Here is a 16,822-nt window from a genome sequence, read left to right as displayed (position 1 = left end):
TAATTGCCTCTAGCTTTCATTTGATTAAATTTCAGCCAGTGCGGCCGTCGTCCTTGTGCGTGTGCGACAGGGAAAGACCAGGTGGTAGAGAGGGAGAGGTTATAAACATCAGGTCAATGCTCAGACAGCTGGCTTCCTGGATAGATTACGCACAGATCAGCCCGCACAACCTTTCACATTAAACTTTAAATGCAGTTCCGAGAAGACAGAAATAATTCAGCGCACAAAAGTAGGCAACAAATTCTGAACATTTCATGTCCTGGGAGGCAAAGAAGAATGTATCTTAAGAGCAATGAATATGACTATGAACCCAAAATGTTAAAACTATAATTGGTCCATTGTTCCACATAGTTGTATTCAATATTATATTTAGTCTCACCCAATAAGCGCATCAAGCTTCGGTTCAACAATTAACCTTAGGAGCCACAATCAATTAGCCAGCTTTTTGTTAGCCGTATTCCATTCGACTGGCTTTTAACAGCATTTTAGTAATTGATTAATTGCATTCAATGTTCGTCAATTATGGCCATAATTTAAGTAAAACTTTTTCCCGCCACTCGCCAATTTTTTTCGCTCAACTTTGTTGCGACTTTTTGAATATTATTAATTTGCGATGGAATTTTATGCGAAAGATAGCTAAATCGCAAATTAAATTTGCTATTTCTGTTACGTGACTCGTGACTGGTAAATGGTGACTGCTGACTGGTGGCATGATGCTTTAATTATGACAATTTTTTCATCCACGCCAAGATGGATTTGTTCGTTAACACGCCGAGAAGTTGACGTGTCAACTGTCTGACATATATATGTATATAATATATATATATAATCAGGAGCTGAGCGTGCCACTTCCTGTTCCTGCATAATCGATGCCAGTCGGCAACTTTTTTTCTCGTTTTTGGCCAGCATTTTCACACGCAAAGGGACGAACAACAGCAGCCCAGCAGCAACAAGAACAATATTAATAACAAATTTAACCAAGAGCAGACGGCACGGGGCCAAAAAGTTTTGGGAAACAAAATGTATATGCGTAAATCTCTTTAGTTGGCTCATAATTATGACATTAAGCGGCGATGCGGCTTGAATTTTAATTGGTATTCCGTGCGTTTTCTATTTATTATGACTTCGCCGTTTCTTCTGCGCTTGCTATTATGTTTATTAATAAATAATTTCCAGCTTGTCGGCGGGGCTATTGCCAATTTGTGGCCATTCAACGAGATTCGCGTTTATGGCCGCAGTTTGACATGTGTTTTTGGCCATAACCGTTAACAATTGTGGCGTGTCACCAGCGGATTGTTGGGTTCAATGTGGCTAAAATTTAAGAAAGACGCAACTGAACATAGATAGAAATCTTTCCGGTGATTTATTCAAAGTTAGAACAAATTATCTATGCACTACCTTTGGACTGTCTCACAAATTACTTGAAAAATTCCCCATCCCAACCGTGACCCGAATCGATTTGGTTGCATAAAGACGGACATGTAAATTAAGGTTAACGCTAATTGACATTTCGATTGGCACATAAAAACTTTGGGTCCGGGACTCGAAAACAAATTGCGGGCGAATCCAACGTCTTGGCCACATTGTCTCACTCTTTTTTTGTTTTTATGGCCACATGAAAATTAAATTAAATCTGCGTGAAAATACGGTTACTTTGCTGTTTGTTTTTTGCTGTTTGATTCGGTCTGTTTTTATTGTGTTTGCTTGCCCTTCACACGCTTGAACTTTGAGTTCGAGCACGACAGACATTAAAAAAAGCAGACAATCGGGAGCATTGAAGTAACAACAAATGGAATTGGTAACAACATCATTTGCCATTTCCGTGCGATTGTCTTGCAGTCAGTCGCTTCTGCCCGATAGCAATCTGAGCCAAAATGTTGCAATGCCATTCAGTTACAGCAACTATGAAAACAACGCACACACAGAGCGACAACGCCTGAATAAAGTTATTAGCGCATTTAACTGTGGCAACGGACGTGGCGCACTCGAGCATTGTTCGTCTGGCCAGCAACAACAGCAACAGCAACGACTGCCGCCGTTGTTGCTGCGAATGCAATTTCCATTTTAATTACCTCGAAAAAGCCAGCTGAAACGGCACAAACAACACAACAGCACCAACAACAGTGCCGAAGAGGCAGACGCTCGGCAGACAAACAACAGCAAAACAACGCCGCCAGTGCACTATGGGGCATTTGGCCTGTTTTTTTTGCAAAAATGTGTTTTTCACAAGTATGCAAAATTGAAGTATTTTAGTATTAATACATTGGAAATACGTTAGACTATTATGTTTTAGCCGGCAAAAGTAATTTTAACAGTGTACTGTTATAATAACAGCTGTTAAAGTCGGCTGTTGCGAGCATATACCAGGTGGCTGCAAAACGCGCAAAATTTAGCTTAACTTTCAAAGTGTTAAAATTTTAAAAGAAGATCGTAAAAGAGTAAAATTTGAAATAGATAATCAGTATTCAGGTTTGTATTATGTATATATATTAATATATTGTTTATTGTGTGCGTCTATTTCTAACAATTTGTACATTTAGCAAGTGGTGTCAACATGTAGCTGTTAGAAAAAAATTTCAACTTTGAATAGAGCTATAAAAATTTGTTCAAATTTGTTCAGTATGTGTTTATATCCATGTTGTAGTGTGTTCAATTCCTAACTCATATCAGGTAGTCTCTATGTGCGTTTTTTGCGGTTTTTTGAGAAATTTCATTTTTTAGGGAACAACATCTCGATTGCCAATGCTGCCCTGCTGGAAGTGTGGCGCAAGCAAAAGGGTGTTCGTCAAAAGGAAAATTCTTTTTGCACTTTTATTAGTGGGCATTTTTCTGATAGCAAGCTAGACTTTAATGAATGATTAACGAATAGTAATAATAACGAATGTTTTCAGTCAATCTTTTGCGAAATTGGAGAAAATGCAATCGAAAAATATATGAAAGTTTTTTCAAAGTGGTTAGAAGATCACCTAGTCCTGAAGGTTAAAGGAGAAAAATAAAAAGGAAAGGAAATTAGCTGGATGCCCGAAAACGTCATATTATTTTAAAAGTTTGAGTGGCCGAAGACAGCAAGTAGATGAACTCGTATGGGCGCAGAACCACAACGAACGTCTTTTGGGTCAAGCTGCAATGCTAGCTGCACGGAAGCGCGGCCTGCTGGATCTTGCAGACATACTTAAAATTCTTTTTTTGAACCCAGCCAAGGAAAATATAAATAATATCCCATAATATCATCAATAAATATAAAGAGGCGCGTTCGAAAACATAAGCGACTATCTCTTCCACCAGAAGTCATTCAAAATTTGAATTTCAAATGTTAGCTTGCGAATTTGAACCTGACACCGATTCTTCAGACTCTATTGATTGTAAAGACGAAGACGATTATGAATTTGTATACAATATTGAAATAAAAAATTAACTTTAAAAATATAATATTAAAAAAAAAAATAAAAATAAAAAATTGGGGCGGAGTTGGGGGCACGCCCACTTTTCCAAAATATTCCTGGGGGCATATGTAACACATAAAAAAAAATTCATCCAAATATCTCCCATAGTTTAGGAGTTATTAATTTTTGTAAAAAAAACAGGCCAAATGCCCCATAGTGCAGTGGCGCATGCGTCGTGATGCATAGTAACTGCAACAACAGCACGGCAGCAACACCAACGACACACTGGCAACATCGTCCAACAATGGCCAAAACACTGCAGCACTACGGCTGAAATTAGTCACACACTTCGTGCATCGTTCAAAATACAAATGCAAAGGCGAGGCTGGGTTTAAAAGTTGTGAGCAAGGATAATCAGCTCTTACTTTATATTGATACTGCTACTGAACACACTAAGCATGCCTTAAAGATTCATCAAGTAGCAGATACATTTTAAAAGTAGCTGCAAATATACATATATTTGGTTTTAAAACTCTTCGATCCACTCACTTAGTGCTGATGCGAATTAAAATTCGACTTGTTGTCGCTCGGTTATCACTATATCGTACTATATATTGTCGAAGGCACTTGTCTTACTTTTTTTTTGTGCATAAATATTTCAACACTTTCGCTTTTGTTTGTGTCACACACACTCACTTATACACATAAAGTAAGGGGAAGGGGGAAAATTGTTTTAATTATTCCCAACGTGAGGCAGCAACACCCGCCCCTTTTTTCGCTGCAGCAAATGCTGTGCATTTTAATTGCATTTTTATTTAATTTTACCTTGCTGCATCTAATTTGTCGTCATCTTGCATTGTTTGCCACACTGTTGTTATTTGGTAATCATTTTTTTTGCTACTGTAAGCTTTTGTTTTGGCTTCTCGATGTCGTGTTCAGTGCTTCCCACGCACTTTGCAGACATTTCAGTTGACTTTTTCTTTATTTGGCTGGCGTCGTGCGATCGTTTGCGTAATTTTGAACAGCAAGACCACAACAAATCATGAAAGTAATTTCGTCACAGTTGACACCATTGTCTGCGAACGAACGTCATCAAAAGTTGTCTTTTGTCGCCCAGAGAATTAATGCAAATTTTCTTTATTACTGCTGTGTACTTAACACTTCGCTTAAGTGGGACTTATTTCAAGCTCTTTGTGCTTTGAAAAATAAAAATTTAGTTTAATTTTCCAATAAAATCAAAGTCTGGTTTTAAAAAAAATATATATCTTAGCTTGAAGGAAACATTATCTATATTTATGTGCTAACATCACTCTCGAAAATCCACAAATCTTCGGCGATCCAACATCCGCTGCGTCTGCGCAATTCTACTGACCCAATTTCGAATTGGTTTCCAAATCCATTCATTGTTGGCCCGATTCGCTGATGTCTGCTAATTTATGACCGCCTCTAGTTTTTTTTTTGTACAGTGGGCGTTGCGATTGATTTACATACAAACACATACCATTCGCTCGACTTCTGACTTCTTTTGTGGCCATAACTCTTTAAGCAGCTTACATTTGCATTTCGGAATCGTTTAGATTACCATTTCAGATCAAAGATCGCTGGGGCTAACAATTTCAATACTGCCGGCTTACACAATCAACTGGCAAACATAATATGCTGAAAATTTCACACACCAAATGGTAATTAATAAGAGCCCAAACAAAAAGCGGAGCGCTGCCAGGCTGTATTATAAATTAATTACGACCACGATATCAAAGCGAAAGGCGCCGAAAGCTGAAAACTGAGAATCAGGCAAGTTGGCACATGGAAAAACAAGAAGGCTGTATAATATATTATATATAATAATAATATAATATATATATATATATATAAATATTTTATATAATATATTAAGGGTTTTAATATGGTAAAACAAGCCCACTCATATTAAAAATATCTATTAGCTTCAAAAGCTGAATGTAGAGGTGAATGAAGAATAATAAGATATTGTATAAGCCCCTCATATATGGATATAATCCATAACTATTTGTAAACATTTTTTTATTATTATGATAACCGAATTTTTTCAACATTTTTCATTTGTGAGTGTATGTTCTGAGCATTTTGTGCCCCCGCAGTTCTTTTCCAGTGGCCGTGGAAGTAACAGTAACAAATAATTAGCTTGTAAACTAAAAGTCATCATTAATAATGATTACCACTGGGGATCTGCTGGGTTCTCGCCAGCAATACAACCGGGTTTAGACCCTCCGCCCCGCCCCCTTTTCATAGCCCATTGTGTGGGTGTCTGATGGCAGATGCCGGCATAAACGTCAACATAATTAAGTGAGCGACTTCTTCGGGCATCGCCATCGACTTTTTCTACTCGGCTGCGATTTATTTCGCATTAACGTTAAATATTGCTTCCTAATTAAACACGGCCCGCTTGCCACATGCAAAAAGTGAGTGGGTGTTTTCGGGGGAAAGGCGGGGGATCCATAGTGAAATATATATATATATACTGCCTCGTAGGTATCGAGTTTGGCCCTCGATGATGATGAGCAGGATGATGATGCGTCAATTTTGCGGCAGCTAATTAGTAGCCGGGAAAATAGATGAGAAAAACACGCGCTTAGCGTTTACAGTTACTGTCAAAAGTTATGCCCAAAAACTCGGACCAGAAAACTCTAACTGCGATTTGGCGTGACGCATTACAGTTAAACTGATTTCAGTTTGTTACATTTCTGTGTTCTGCGGTCATCAGCAGGTTGACGTGGCCACCCACCAGTTTTTTGAACTCACATATTGGTGACTAATGAAAACTAGAGGGATCACAGAAATAATCACCAAAACTAAAGGTAGCTAAGTTGTGCTTCGTAAGTAGCATTTAATAATCGAGTAAAAATGATGCTGCTTCGCATGTTTATGTAACCAAAAGTTTGCAAAACTGCTGGTTAAGTAGGCCAGCATTTTATCCTGATGACCCTGCCTGGTAGGTGCATGCATTATGTGAACTGGTGCCCCAAAGTCATAGCTAGCCCACACATTCTGACTCAATCTTAGTTACTCACTTATTGATAATTACCATTTAGCTACCAAACTAGCCTAAGAGAAAGCCTAATGACTAAGCTGGCTTAGCATATTTGGTGGCATTAAAATCAAGTCGGAATCAATCGTCCGTTTCCACCAAGAGGGCCATACAAAGTTGTAAGCAGGAGGGCACTTAATTTAAGTACCATGCCCACTTTAAGCCTGGCCAGTCAACTTTCGCCCCCGAGTAAGAGCCATAAAGTATGGCGACAATGCTCTTAGCCCGACTTTGGGTGCGATAAAAATTGATATATAATGGATTATCGTTTATTACACGCACGATTACCCCCGTTCGCACACACACACGCATCTCGCAGAAGATGATGTCCTTGCCGGCGTCCTTCGCTGGATATGCATATTGTTTGCTTTTCTTCGCCTTACTTTCCACGTCTTTGTCCTTTTATTTTTTCGTTGCGGCGTACATTTTAATGAGCCTTGGCACCCGCCCGCTGCCAATTTGCATGTGCAGCCGCGACCGGGCTCTCATATGGTTTTCGACCCACCGAGCCAGCAAACAAAGAAACGAATAAATAATCGCACAAAGTATTGCCGGCCATAAATATCGGAAGCCCTGGGGGCTGAAACACGGCAGAAGATGCTGCAACATCGGCGATGGAACGATGGAGGTGCAATTTCCATGCAGCATGAGTCGACAATAAAGTGCCATAATAAAGGCAGCAGTCTAAAGTTTGCAGGAGCAACATCTACGAGCGCTTCATAAGCAGGAGCAGCAACTCAGGCGGCCAGAGTTGCCAAATCAGTCATCAGGACTTGATAAATAAAACCCGATTAGCTGGGTAAATAGAACAATATGTTATAAAGTTACTGTTTTAGGCATTATGTGAATATGTTGTGCGATGAACTTGCACCGTGAAAAGATTTTAAATTAATATATTGCTATATATATTGCTATTAAAATATACTACTCTTCAATGGAAAATCGCCAACTTGCCAACACTTTTCAGCCAAAAGCAGTCAGCCAAGTAGCAACAACAATAAACAAGACGCGCAGCAATTTCACTGACTACTGAGAACTTTACGTACTGTGACGAGGACTCCACTCCCACACCGGGCACTCCAACTCCCACTCCTTCTACCGAGAGCCCTCCGATTCCCTTTCCATATGGCCATCCCTTTTGGACCTTCCTGCACCGTGTGCACTGAACGAAAATTGAGCCGCTGAACGCATGTTGCGCACGCTAATGGGGCGTATGCGTAATGGGCGCGCTTATTAAAACTTAAAGAGGCGTGGCCCGACTCATTACCGGCGGAATCAAGGGACTACGCTTACCTTTTAAGGCAAATTGCCACGGAGTGAGTTCCGATTCCGTTCGTTGGGCAACTGAAATGAAGGAAAGGAGATTTGTCGTTATTTGGGATTGTAAAACTATCGGAAATTGTGTGGATTTTAATTACTATGTATGCAAGTAGTTTTGTACTGTGTTATTTGTTAATATATTTTAAAATATGAAACAAAGTCATGAAATAAGCATACAAGTAAATGCTAACTGTTTATGCATTTTAATGCGTCATATTATATCACTTTTTAGCTACTTGGCTGTTAAATAACATGATTTTTCTTCAGTGTCGATTTTGCACTTGCTCGTGTCTGTTGTTATTATATTATTGCTGTTGCTCCCTGGCTTGCCCCTTGTTGCCTTCATTTATATTACTCTGGCCTTTCTGTCGCCACTTCGCCTGCATTTTCCGCCGCTTTTCCCCGATTTTCCCAGCACCCTACCCCGGGAACAGTTTTCCTCGGGCGCGGACGCTTTCATTCATGCGCCTCACGCTGCTCACTCATTTACCCTTTAACCGAAACGTTCGCCCCCCTTTTTGCATATCATTTGCGCGCATCTTGTTCACCCCCTTCCACCACCGCCTCCCCCCCTTAAGTGCATTACAATGAACTATGCTACGGAGCCACTGGAGCCACTGCATCCACCCCGTCGTGACTCGTAAATAAGTTTTATTGTGTTTGTGTGCCCACGCCCCCGAAAATAGACAGCTCCCCACTGCCTTTCCTTGAACTCCCTTTACCTTTTAGCCCAAAGCCCCAATGCCACCCCCCGCCCTTCGGGTCCACAACGATACAAGTTATCGCTTCCTTTTGTTTTTTGTTACTTGCTTTAGCATTTTTTGATAATTTAGCCAGCTTGCGCTCCCCAACGAAGTTGTCTAAATTGCTGGCATACATTCTGCAGCTAATACACATTCGCAAAAACTTAGTCTTCTTTAAAACCATATCATTTCATACCAATAATAGTTAAAATGTTTAATATTAAGATTAATCATGGATCTTCGCCAAATCAAATTCAATTCAACTAACTTATAAATCTAGCACAATTGTAAACTGTTTTTCAAGAAAATAACCCATCAAGTTTGTTGCCAGTTTCATGGATTTTTCTCAGTGTGTTGCTGCTGCCCACTGTGTTGCAGTTGCCACCGCTGATGTTCCTGTTGCTGCTGCTGCTGCTGCTGCAGCTTTTGTCTAGGTCCCAGGCAAATGACTACAAGAGTGGGCTTAGCAGGGACTCGGAGCCGAGGACTGCCGTTCCAGCCATCGCCACTGAATTATGGCATTCCTAATATGGGGTATACTCGTAGTTGTTGCTGCCCCCTCAAAAGCACCCGCCACTGGTTTGTTGCTGTTGCATATTTAAGAGCGAATGGGCGCAATTGTTGCGCGTTTTATTGTTTTGGGAATAAGTGCGGATTTATAGAAATTTTCAGTTTCCCCGGACTGCCATGGGCTAAGCTGGCCCCACGAGATATTTTTTTTTTGGATTGCTGCTGCTTTTGTTTTTCGCCAAATAAGTAAGCACGAAAACACGAATAATATGCAACAATATTTTAAATGCAATTCTCAGCAGTTTTCCAAGGGGCCAACCGAAGAATATTAAAAGAGGTAGAGGCCAAAGCGAGCTAGACTTCGACAGCACATGACATGAACTCAATTACGTACTACCATGGTCTACACCCACAAAAAAAAAAGAACTTAAGGGGCGGAGGTACTTGGCTAAGAGTCCACAAATTACAAATGCCGCTCTGCATGTAAATGTTCACTTTTCTCTGGCCCAGCATCAAAATTAATATACACCAGTTCGGTCAGGAAGTGCAAGTAAGATGGCATGTTGCAGCCACAGAAAGAGACAGCTGGTTGGCGGGGAAAGAGACGGGCATAGTGGGCTAAAAGGACCAGAGATGGCGCAATAATAACAATGAAAATGCACAGAATGCGCCTTATATAAACGACAACAAATTGCCCATTTGGCACAGAAGACGATGATTACGGTTCGGCTGGTCCAAAAGGTTCGTTAGCAACCAAGTTAGGGAATATAGAATATGGCAAAGAGGGCACAGCACAGTGTAGCACAGCAAGCCCGTGACATGGTCGACATTAATTGGCTGCCATGTCATTCTGTTTATGGACAGGACTTGGACCGGCCCCATTCTAGTCCGTTCCATTCAGCTCTCTTCTGTCAACGCCAGGAAACTGGGATCGGTACATTAGCGTTGAACGCCGCCAGGAAGACCACATTGATTAATAAGAGTGGAGCGATGAATGGTAATTTGAAGAGCTTAGTAACTCATACAATGAATGATAGAAATTTTAGTGCTATAAAGAAAACGACCATATTTTACACACTTACTTTTAATGAAGCAGTCCATTGAAATCAATAAAAAGTGAAATGATCTAATTGTGTTTCTATCAATCACACATAACCCACTTCGCTTCCCCTTCAGATGGATATCACATGACCCCAAAAAAGTCTATTCGGATGCAATAACAAGCGGAGAGGAGGTAGTCATGTCAGCTGTCCGGGCCACATTACGCATACGCCGCTTGGGACGTCCAAAGGACGATGTGTGTGCGCTTGTGTCTGCAGGTAGCCAAGAGACTATGACTGTGAGTCTGGTTTTGGTTCTCCATCCAGACAGCCGTATTATTAACGCAGTTGCTGCTGCTGCCGCTTCTGCTGGCATTTGCAATTTTACGCCGCGCATGTGCCACTTACGTGTTTGGCTGCCACAAAACTCCGCTTGGCTTGGCTGACTCGGCTAAGCTCCTATCATGTTCAAGTGCTTGGCCCCAAAAACACAACACTAGATACAAAAAAACAAGAGACTCTAACCAGAAAGAAACAGCGTGGCGAATGCATAGGGCTTCTGATGTTGCTGCTGTTGATGTTGCTGCTGCTGCTGATGCCGTAGATGTTGCTGCTGCATTTCCACTCGAGCTAACCCATGGTGTCACATTCGTCGACGCCAGTCAGTCATAGTCACCATCCGACTGGCTGTGTGTTGCAATTCTTGTGGTATTTGTGGCAGCATAAAATAAAACGTAAATGAGCGAAGGCAAAAGGCAACAGAAACAGAAACGGCGGCAGCAACTGCAACACCACGATGCCACAATCTCATTTCGTAGCTGTCGTATTGAATTCAATGCATTTTCCGTACGACACCTTGAGGTGTTCATTTTCATGCCAGAAGAAAATGCGCTTAATTATGCGCCGTGTGCAAAGCGATTCTTTTATTTGCACATTGTTTGGAGGGCATAACTTGCAACTGGAGCGCGCTGCAAGGCTAAATTCGGCAATTGCAACACAATCGCAATGGTTCGAAAGAGTTTTACGGCCAAACAAAAAATGTTAAAAAAAAAAAGAGAGAGCGATAGCTTGAAGAGTTATTGCCAGAGACAGCACAAGCAGTCTATAAAAAATAAAAATGGACACACAAATAAACGAAACGAATCCCTGCAGAAATATGAATGAATACTTTATTGAATATTGTGCGACGTATGCAAAATGATGGCCGGCAATGCTGCTGTTGCCCGCTTCTGGTAAACCGAAGACCGCAACTGACAGGAAACCATTTAAACTGACCTCAAATGACAACGGCAGCGACAGCCGGGATCCAGACTCACTGTTCCAGACCCAGACCCAGCCCCAAACCCAAACCCAAACCCAAGCACAGACCCAGTCACTTTTTCGGAAAATACATGCGAAACACAAAATGCAATGGCAGCGAAGGGAGGCAAAAAATAGACCCAACCCAAAACCATGGTAACCCATAGATGGACAATGCGCCGGGCTGGAATATAAAAACGTGGCAGCGAAGGAAAGAAACGACCAAAATGGTAGCTAGCCACAAACAAATTGGCAGCAATTTGAGGACCCAACAAAAGGCGACAAAAGCCCCACCGAATGTTGTTGTAAGCTCCTGCTACTGCGATGGCAGGACTTTCGCGGATTGTGTGACTCAACATTGCGGAAAAACCAACAGGAGAGCCTGGCATGTTGATGGAACGAAATGAAATATAGAATACAGCTCCACATTTCGATTGATTTATATGCCCGTGACCCATCCCCCATATACCCCGATCCCCATCACAATTTCGAATGCGAGGAGTTCCATTGCAGCTATGCAAATTGCATGGCTCAGTTATAATGCCATTCCCCCGGACAAGGCCAGCATCCATCAAGGGTAATCCAATACGCAGCCAGCCAGCCACTGGAGAAGCTGAGCCAAGGCTAAAAAGAGCCAACAGGGCAGATGGCTTGTACTTGTAAGAAGCGGTAACGTGGATTCTCCGGTGAACGGACAACCGTCGATCCATTAATCACAAGCATCGTCATCAGAAAATTTCCACTCAATATAAGAAAGTGAAGCTAAAAGATGATTTCTGTCTATCTGTTGCCAAACAAAACTATTTCTTAGGCAGCTTCATCTTGGAGAAAAATGATGTTGATAAGTACGAGTGTAATCAATGTAGTTTGATCCATGGTAAACTATTTCCGCATAGCTGCCTTAAAGATTCTCTCTATTAAGCGAATAGCTTCCGTATATATGTATGTATGTACCTGCCCGTTAGTAATTTGCCTCAAATTGCCCGCATTTTCCTTTCCAACCATTCTATTTTCACTCTAAGATGCCCAGAACCTGTTAAGCACTCAGGGCTAGCTGGAATCTTGGTCCCCTTTGGGCCGTCCGCCTGCGGGAGGTTTCACTGTTGGCATCTTAGAGCTCCCTCCAGTTGCTCCACCACCCATTTTGTCTATAAGTGCAGTCACAAAATGCAATTTCAGCTTTCAATTGCCCGTGGAAACGGAGTGGAACCACCATTTCTCGTTGTTTGTGTTGCACTATTGCTGCTGCACTATTTTTTTTTTCTTGTTCGCTGTTTTTTTTTTTTTGGTTCGGTTTGGGTCATTTTCGTTTGTTGCACTGCATTCGTTTTGCCTTTGCCACACACAATGGCCACGATAACTTTGCATTACATTAGTGCTAGTCGGTGTGGGAAAGACCCCTCGGAGCTCCGCTTTCCTCGCCGATCAGCGGACAAAGGAAAACTGGTTTCGGTTTCGCTCCTTTTAGCTGTGGCATTTGCAACAATTGCATCAATGGATGCTGCTGCTGCTGCTGCTGCTGCTCTTGCTATTGCAATTTTTATTTATCATTTTTATGGCCAGAGACAATATCAATACATTGATTTTTCGCAGTGAGCGTGGGCGGGTTTTTCGGCCACATATGGGACAGTCAGCCAGATACTGGCTTTAAAAATATATAAGTAAATATGAAACTTAATGGTGTAACTGAAACTGCTACTAAATGAAACTTTCAATTTCTAGTTGTGATAACGTCTACAAACGTTTAAAGTACATTTTACTTGCAGTGTCTTGGATTAAAAAGAATAACAATGTTCATTTCGTTTGGCAGCCATCGAATGGGAAATTGTGAATGCACTTTGAACTATTCGACTGCATTCCTTGGCAGCTGCAGCAACATCAGCTGACAGCTTATTATCAAGTTGCCATGAGCCAGCTATTTGGCTCAATTTACGTCGTGGATCTTCTGCTGAATATCGGTAGTGTGGCGTAGTATTTGGAATTGTGGTTGGCGTTTCGATGGGGAAGTGGGACCAGGCCAGTATATAAATCACTTTCGCCGCAAGTATCAATCTCTGACATGTGGCAAAAGTTGAACTGAAACTGAACCTTCCGAGTGTGCGGGAGCAAAAGAGAAAGACTTTCGCACAATGCGAGAAAGAAAGGAAAGGCAAAACGTCGTCGCCGTTGTCGTGTGACACTGAAATGCGGATACAATAAAAGTTTATTTTGTGTGTGTTCGTTTTTTTTTTCCCCTCAGCTTTTCTTTTTTTTACTTTTTCCCTGCTACTTGGCTCGTTTTTGGTCCTTTTTTCATGGTTGACAAGACGCGAGGAGCAGCCAAAGTGCACCCCATGGAGCAATCACTCGATGCCAGTCGGTATGGCACGGTATCCTTGCCGGCAGCCAAAGCAACAGTATTGGTTAGGGCCACAAGGACTCCTCACACGCATTAACGGCAGCTGCTCCTCGCACAAGCACCAACACACACTCTCACACACACACACACACACCCATCCATAAAAGTTTATTAAATTTACAAGGAACTTTTATGCAGTTACTTTTTGACATGCTTCCTTGTTCACTTTCTTTTCAGAAAATTGACAACGACAATGTAAATATATGCGCGTATTTGTGAGTGAGCTTATGCGCACGCAAAGGATTTCAATTTAAATGAACTTGCAGATGAGCATTTTATTTTCTTACACATTCAATAATTTTGTTTTCAGGTCATATGGAAAATTGCAACAAACACATACACACACAAGTGTGGTCAAAAAAGGCTCAACGGACCAAGTGGCATTGAAATACAGCCAGCAACTTGTCATATGTCACATTTGGCGGCTGATTTTGCGAATATTCACGTTGTTTATTTGCGGAATTTTTCCCCACCTTTTGCTCAAGACCTGAAAAGGGAGTCGAGACTTAAACTGAAACTGAAACCGAGTCTGAATCTGAATCTGAGCCGTTATCTCGTCTCGTGTTCGATCCGCCAACACGTCGTCGTCAGCGTCGTCGGTGAAAGGAAGTTGACCTCTAAAGTTTAATGCATTTAAATAAATCTTAAAAAAAACAGCACATTAAGCGAGACAAAGCTAAAAGCGAAAACAACAAAGTCGCACTGCAAATCGCACCGGGCTGAAGTGGAGTTGAAAGGGAGTAATGTAAATTAAAAAAATTTAAATTTTTGCATTTTTTAGTCGGCGGCAATTAAGCCGAGCGACGCGTGCAGCCTAGCCATACAAATATTTGCCAAAAGCCGGTTGCTCCGATGACTCAGAACTGGTTCGAGCCGATTTTTTGGAATCCAGTCTGAAAGTCAATATAATTTATATGTAGGAAACTTTTTGCAAAGGGAACTTAAAAAGTGCAATCGAAATATTTTATAATTTTTTTCGGGCTTACTTTATTTAAAGTATATTCAAACTTAATACAGCAAACCGAAATATTTTATTACTTTATTTCAGTAAAGCCCAGAGCCCGCTTCTTTTGAGGTTGAAAAACTATTTTTCATACATTTTACTTAATTTGTATTTAAAGCCGATGAGAATTCACTTGGGAAAAAATGAAAAGATTTTCAAAATTAAAAAAAAACTATGTAAATTGCCGCATTTATAAACGACCTCCATCAGCTTATATTAAATATCCACTTTTTCTCCCGCTCCAACGTAAGTAATCATTAAGATATGTAATTATATTAACCCTATTTCCCGTCTTTACAATTCAGATTGATTGAGTTTCCTCCGTCCGGCTGACGCATACGTATACGCACCGAGGTCCCAACTATCAGTTTCAACGGAGAAACGGAAAAAACCGAAAGTGATTTGCATTACAAAACTCAATTAGAGGCGTCAAATAGCCTTGTCCCACAGACTCACATCCGCCCACAATCCAGATGCAAATCCAAAAGTCCGCTCCGCTGAACCCATTGATCAAATTTTGATTGACAAGTCGAGTGGCTGGGCTGTCTTGCTCTATTTTTGGGTTATATATCTATCTTGTGCTCTATTAAGCAAATTCGTTTGGCATTTCAGTGATCTTATTGTTGCTATCTGGCAGGCCATAATTGCATCATTAACGACAATTAATGGGGGAGAGGGACGGAGCTGAGACGCAAATCCATAATGACAGGTCACCGCAGAGAATGGACACGCCAGAGATGTGTAATTTTAGATTTTGCCTATCGATTTATTTCGATTGGATTGAAATAGATGGAGCGTAATGACCATATTTTGAAACTACATATAATCAACATGTTTTTTTATTTTTTCTTGATAATATATAAATGTTTATAAGGAGAAGTTGAATATAGCCTATCGGTATACTTCGTTTGTTTGCATATCTTTGATTGAACTCCGCTCCAATACTCCGTTGGTTGCTTTTGCAAAGCATCGGTAATTGTGCGCGAAAAAGAACAGATATGTTTATAGGTTGAGACAGGCCGACGGATACAGCTACAAAACCGTTGCTCGATTATGAAACATGATACTCAAATTGTAATTCAAGCTTTCTTGCAGGTGTTGTTTTTTTTTTTTTGACATTTAAGAAATTGAACTTTAACTCAGATGTAAATCTCGGGCGGAAGTGAAAACGAAAAACATTTAAAGCTTCGATGCTCCCACTCGATAAACACAAGATAAACGACCGTGTTTCTTGGGTTTTCGCTTTTGTGCTTGTATCTGTATCTCAAAGAACACAAGGTCACTCGACAACAGCTTGGCAGTCAAATGTTGGCCAAAAGTTTTCCTTTTCACAATTTGACATGTAGCAGGAAGAAGCCTCAGACTGAAATTTAACAATTGGCTGTGCTGGTTTTTGCGTGTGTTCTGTGTTCCCGATAATCTGACAACCTCTTGAGTGGAATAATTCACAGCTCGAGTGGTTGAAGGCCCTTCACAGATATTCGACGGCTATAAAAGCGAATCAGAAGCTGCTTACCATTTCATTTTCACATGGGAGCGGGAAAACACTTGGCTGACAAAGAGGGAAATCAAACTTGACATAAATAAAGTCTTGGCAAAACACATTAATGCGTTAATAAAAAAAATAAATGTTTAACAAGCATTTACAATAATCATCGCGTTTACATTTTTTTTTTTTAATTTTCCACGTTCAACTCTAGTTATTATTAAGAACTTTAAAATGTCTGCTTCTGAGCTACCCATATTTGCCATTAATTTGAAAATTCATTTTCCATTGTTTGATTTGTAATTTTTTTTAGGCTCTCTCAGCTAAACGAGGCAACTTTTTAGGATTCGCTTTTGGTTTTTGCTGTGCGTATTGAAACGCTGTCATTAGTTAAAGCAAATATGAGCCCGTAAAAAACAAACACAAACAAGCGGCTACTGCTAATTTTTCATATATACATATTTGCATAAATTAAAATGTAATTATAATAGTGTGTTAAAAAAACGCAGGAAATGATTTATGCATGGAACGTAAAGTCCGAAAGATTCTGGGGGACAACAAATGAAATTGTCG

The 16,822-nt window shown here is 40.7% G+C and overlaps 1 protein-coding gene across 2 annotated transcripts in view; it reads right to left on the bottom strand.

Annotated features, from left to right (window-relative positions):
- Positions 1 to 16,822, bottom strand: part of LOC117138952 — a 104,061-nt gene that overhangs the window by 56,235 nt on the left and 31,004 nt on the right. For both annotated transcript variants that reach the window (XM_033300992.1, XM_033300993.1), the window contains exon 3: positions 7,744 to 7,794. The gene's annotated coding sequence lies outside the window, so the exon portion shown is untranslated. The remainder of the gene's footprint in view (positions 1 to 7,743; positions 7,795 to 16,822) is intronic.

This window comes from Drosophila mauritiana, chromosome 3L, assembly GCF_004382145.1.
Source record: "Drosophila mauritiana strain mau12 chromosome 3L, ASM438214v1, whole genome shotgun sequence".
NCBI lineage: Eukaryota > Metazoa > Arthropoda > Insecta > Diptera > Drosophilidae > Drosophila > Drosophila mauritiana.
This window is presented reverse-complemented; position numbering and strand designations above follow the sequence as displayed.